A 6,000-nucleotide genomic window follows, 5' to 3' on the forward strand; every position below is an offset into this window, starting at 1 on the left:
TCCTGTTTTAGTGCATGTGTGAAACATAAGAATCATGTTCTTTCTTCTAACCTGGAATACTCTAGTATCCAATACTGACTTGATTAAATTAGTTTATACTAAATATTAATTTTTACACCCTGAGTATACACTATAGCATCTTGAACAAAATATTTTAATAGCTACAGAGCATTTATCATGGAGATTTACTCTAATTTTTTGCATTAGTTTTGTTTTTTATTGCTGGAAACATATTTTCTCACTTTTATTACAAAGAAAATCATTTAACAGTTCGGACAAATTTCTGATTATTTTTGAGACCCAAGTTGTATGAACAAAATTGTCTATAAATGTACAAACTAATTTTCTGTTCTGCCATCACATTCTCACACAAAATGAGTTTTGCTTATCTGAGGAAATTTTAAGTGATATTTTTATGTCTTTAAATTATGGATTTTAAAAGTGACCAATTAGCAGTGTTCTTCTCAGAGCTTCAATATGTACATTAGAATTATTAAAAGGGAGGGGTCATCGTCAGTGTGCCCCAACATAGTTGCCCTTAAAACTCTTTCCCTTCTATATATGGCACCTATTTTAGGAAACTCAGTATTGGAGCATTGGAATAATTCTCTGGTTATAGGCAGCAGAACAGAGGGGTATTTTAGGAATGAAGGATTTCCTGTCTTTGTCCCTTTTTCTGCTATGTGTGCCACCATTTCCTAGAGAGGCCACCAATAGAAATTTAAGTTGCAAACCAAAAGGTGATGCTTACTGTGTGAGGATGAAGGCAAAACAATTTAACACATTAAAAAAGAAGAGGTAGAGGGGATTCCATAGAGGATCTACACCAATAAACACTTAAGAAAGCCAAAATTAACATACATTGGGACAATTCTTAATTAAACGTTTATAGCAAGTCCCTTGGAAATTCAGCAACCTAAGAACTTATAGAAAACAGTGGTATATTTTGACTAGAATTTAACACAATTTTAACAACGACATTAAGATTACTGCAATTAAATGGTAACAATATAATCATCTCTCTGGAGTTGAGGAAGAAATTCCACATATGAGGCTATATTCTGAATAATCACAAACAAGTAGAATGGAATTTATGAAAAAAAATAGGATAAAATAAACAGGCCTGAAGAAGCTTTTAGCATAGCCACTAGTACTGCCGCTATGATGCTGGGCAAGCCCTCAAAGGCCGTTTGTCTCCTCGTCTATAAAATGGGCACATAATGCTACCTGCTTTAGCTGCAGCATGGAAAAAAGAGACTGTCTCAAATGAATAACTGAACATACACAGGCTAAATTGAATAAAAGTACAATTTTTTCTGCATATTAAAAAAGGGCAGAATTTGAAAGGAAACAGTTTCTAGAGACTTGTGATGTATTTTCTTCTCATTGAACCAAAGCAGTGTTTGCTCATCTGTATAAATTTAATTATGGAAGTATGTTAAACACTTTCTATGTGTTCAAATATGGATTAATAACTATCAAGTAATATAAGTCTATGTGACTAGCATTAGAAAATACAGATTTGACTCCTAGCCTTGATTTTTTTTAATGACTCTGTGAAATTAGGCAAGTCACTTTACTTCTCTGATCCTCTATCTGCTCACCTCTAAACAGTTTTAGTAATAAATGCTGCTTTTTAAGGTTCGTAAAGGAACAAGTCAGATGATGTACAAGAAAATATTTTATAAACTGTAAGATATTTGTAAAGGTTAGGGATCATTCCAGGGAAATTGGGAAAAAGATAAGTTTTAGCTTCTATACTTTCACAAAGTCCCTTTATGTCTAGACACTGAAATTACTGAAAATCTAGTTGGGAAATGTTGGGAAACACCCTGCCTGGTTTCAGAAGCTGTAACCATGCCAACAGGATAGGGGACCCCAAGGCTGGAAATAATCAGGAGGCTTTAGAGAAACAGGCTCCTGAGGAAACATGACCTGTGCCCTCTGGCAGGGGCGTAACCCCTGCCCCTCTGCTTTGCCTTGTGATGGTCTTTGTCAATGACGGGTGAGACCCCCCCAGGGGAGGGGCAACCTAAGCCAGGCATTGACCGATAATAGGCAGTAGCCAAGAAATTGGGGGACAGGAAGAAGGGGCAAAAAGGTCCCCACACCTCTCGGCTTGGTTTGGACATGGCCGGAGTCCTAACTGCTGCCAAAAAGCCGTCTCCTTATCTCTTGGTGGTTCCCTCCCCACACCTGGCTCAGGCTTGAAACAGTGCAGGAGTCAGCCCTAAATCAGATCTGGCGGTTCCCAGGGAAATCAGGCCTAAAAGTGAATTCTTTAGAGTGTGTTTTGTTCTTCCCTCAGATCTCTGGTGAGCTCATGCTGCGAAGGACATTTGCATTATTTACACCCCTTACCCTATATCTTTAAGGCATCTTTGTGTCTATTTTCCCCTTATCTATGGTCTCTATTGTTGATTCTAGTCTCCTCTCAGACTCATGTAAATCAGTGTATTCCTGTCACTTGTCTTCTTAAAAGCACCATCTATTCTCTGTGAAACTTAACATACTGATGTAATGTGATAACGTAGGCATTCCTGTTACGTAGCCCCACTGATAAGGTTTTCAATAAAGCCTTGGAACAAAGGGCGACGGGGCCTACTCCACTAAGAGAGAAGTGCCCACGTCTGCTCTCCCGGCCAACGGAGAAGTGTTTGCGACGACTTGTGTTTATCCCCTTCATCTGTGACAACCCCTCGAAAGGTTCTGCGGGATTCAGAGGCCTGCTCCCATCTCAGCTGGCCCCTGACAGTTTCCCCCAGGTTCAGGGAGCGCCGCGCTCCCCACGGCACGGTCCCTCCCCCTGGCGTGGCGGTTAATGCCCAGGCAGGGGCGAGCTACGACCCTAGAGGCCTCCCCGTGGCGGCACGCCCCATCTAGCTGCCTCACAGTGTGACAGGGAAACATTTCTCCTCCTGCTCTTAAAAAATGTTCAAACAGGCATGTTGTCCTTGAATGAGTACTTAAAGCTCCTTTTCAGGTCTAACCCAAATATTTCTGTCTTCTTGTCTCATGTCTATTGATCAAAACTATACCATCCCCCATCCTGTTTCTTCACTACATAATCACGGTAAAACTTGCTAATGTCATAATATAATACATTGTCTGCAATAAATATAATTTTTCACATTGTTCCTGGATTTAAAGTAATATCTACAGCATTTTCCATGTGACTTTGAAGTACCAGTTATAATATAACCTATTAAAGTTGACTTGGCCTAGGCCAATAAAATGAAGATGGAAATTTCAATGTGCCAATTTCAGCCAAGGCCTCAAAAGATAGCACATGTTCCCACTGTTTGGGGTGGTGGGGGGAGGTTATCTGTAATCTGTCATGAGATGAACATGTCTCAGGTAGCCTCCATTCCAAACAGAATATGGACATATATACAGCATATTAGGAGTGTGTTTAAATTTTAAGAAACTGCCACACTTTTCCAAAACAATCATATCATTTTGATTCCCATCAGCAATGTATGAACATTTCAGTTGCTACACATTCTAGACTTAATTTTCTCTTTTAAAATTTTAGCCATTCTAATGGATATGCAGTAGTAGCTTATATGCAGTATTTTTTTTTTGGTTTTTCTGAGGACTAAAGATGTTAAACAGTTTCTAATAAGCTTATTGGTCTTCTGTTTATCTTCTTTTGTAAAGTATGTGTCCAAATCTTTTGCCTGTGTTTTAAGTTGGTCTTCTTATTTACTGAATTGTAAATGTTTTCCATATATTTTAGATATAAGCTGCCCTTTATCAGATTTATATACATGTATAGATAGGTGTGACATATAAATTGGATCACTATTTGCCACAGATCACTGCAACTCTGCTCATTCTCTCTCAATTTGCTTTCTTTTCGTAAGGTCTCTTAATTTCAACAGATTTATTTTCATGTTCAGTGACTCTTCTCCCATCTTCAAAGTTTTTTGAACCATCTAACTTATTCTTTTTATTTCAGTTATCTTACTTTTCAGGTCTAGGATTTCCTTTTTTAATAGTTTCCTTTTATCTATTGAGATTTCCTATCTGCTCATTCATAAAAACCATTTTCTTTAATTCTTTGAATATCTATTCCTTTACTATTTGTAATAGATGCCTTGAAGTCTGTTTGCTAATACAACATCTGCGACCCTTTGAAGTCATTGTAGAAAGTAGCAAACTCAAAAGTCTTGACTTATCTATCTCTGTCTTTCGAGACTAGAGTTCTCTTTTTCTGCCTGTTTTTCTCTGGGTCCCAGTGTTTTCCCTCATGTGCATATTATAGTACAGCCAGAGATTGAGGCAAAGTTTGAGCACAGATTTGGGGTTTCTTTTCCTCTCTGTGCTTGTCACTTCAAACTGATCAGGCTGTGCTTTTCTTCTGCTACTGTTACCAAGAGATTGGATAATATCCTCTGGCAAAAAAGAAAGGGGGGGGGAAGGAAAACACAAACTCATAGTTCTTAGCTGTTGCAGTTGAATTTTTTCAAGAGTAAACTCTTTTCCTGGTTTATGATGTTTCCATGCCTTTAAATCAATTTGTCCCAATATTATGCTACCAGGAACAAAGTTTAATGATCGCTTACTCCACTACTAATATCAGAATACAATTTAATATTTTAACTTAAAATATTTATAAGATATTTATGTAGGACCATGGCATCTTATTTTTTTCTGGCCTGTTGATTGGATCCTAGTGAATATTTTTGCTAGGAATATAATTGATCTTTGTTAATGTCTACCTTTCGTTAATTTGAAATGAATTGATAATATGAAATATTCATGAAGCTGAGTGACAAATCCTAGATATTTATATTTTCAATCATTTACTATCTTCTTACTCACACAAAGTTGTATGATTGTTGTGCTTTATCGTCTAGCCTTTCCAAAGCAATCAAAACTATTTGCACATTCATATCTTATCAATTCATTTAAATGTAATTAAATCACATAAATATAATACCAAATGCAGCCACATATATGGTTTAGGGGGCTAAAAACAGAACCTGGTATGCAGGCATTACTTTTGCAGGAAAAGTATACGGGCATGCTATAGAGTAATCTACCAGCACCAAGAGTTCATCAATTAGTATGACTTACAGAGGATGTGGAGAGAGATTACTGAATGAGTTGAGTGGAAGTCCATGAAGAGAGAATATCCACTCTCTATTTTATATCTGAAGAATATGAAGTTCAAAAAGAGTAATAATCTTCTGAAGTTCATACAACTGGTGTATGCCAACATGGCATTGGAACCCATGTTCTCTTTATAATCCTGAGCTTTTTCTATATGGTATATTTTCCTGAAAGCCTGTTTGGTACACTGTCTCTTTTAAAGTACAAAATACTTTTTCTAAATCATCATAGAAAAACATGCCTGAGAAAATCTCAAGGTGTATTTTTTTTAATCTCTGTTGTTCAATTAGTCAACAAGTTGTTGAAGTTCAATCTATTGTAGATTAGATAAAAAAAAAAGGCACCAGGGACCTTTGTAACACACTTGAAAATTGCATCTACCTACATGAAGCAATTGACTGAATAACAAAGTTTTTAACATAATCTAGTAGAACTAAAATTAAACCTCACAGATATTGGCCTTTCTGCTTTTTTCTCTATATTGAAAGCCAGCCAAGTTACTCATTTCCTTTTGCCTACTTACTTAAAAATATTTATAAATTGCTAAACATATACTACATTTCACTGAATAACTGTACCAATTTTGTTACAGAAACAAGCCCCATTCGCCCAGGGTCTTTTCTTACTGTGGTTCTTTGACCCCCCCGCCCCGCCGCCCCCGCCCCCGCCCCATCCCCCTCCGCCCCCAGCCTTGTTAGGAACTGTGGTTCTCAATGCCAGAGTTTGGTAAATAGGAAAGGAGCTATTTACTCAAAAGTTATACAGGTTTAGGATAATGGCGGGATGTCGCGGTTAAATCCCAAAATCCCTTTAAAACACCCACGAACACACAACCACAGTCCTGCCTCCTCTTGCCAAACGAGGTCAGTCACGGGTACCGTA

The sequence above is a fragment of the Pteronotus mesoamericanus genome, unplaced genomic scaffold, assembly GCF_021234165.1.
Source record: "Pteronotus mesoamericanus isolate MK-2021 breed Mesoamerican mustached bat unplaced genomic scaffold, CSHL_Meso_final contig_33, whole genome shotgun sequence".
Taxonomy (NCBI): Eukaryota; Metazoa; Chordata; class Mammalia; order Chiroptera; family Mormoopidae; genus Pteronotus; species Pteronotus mesoamericanus.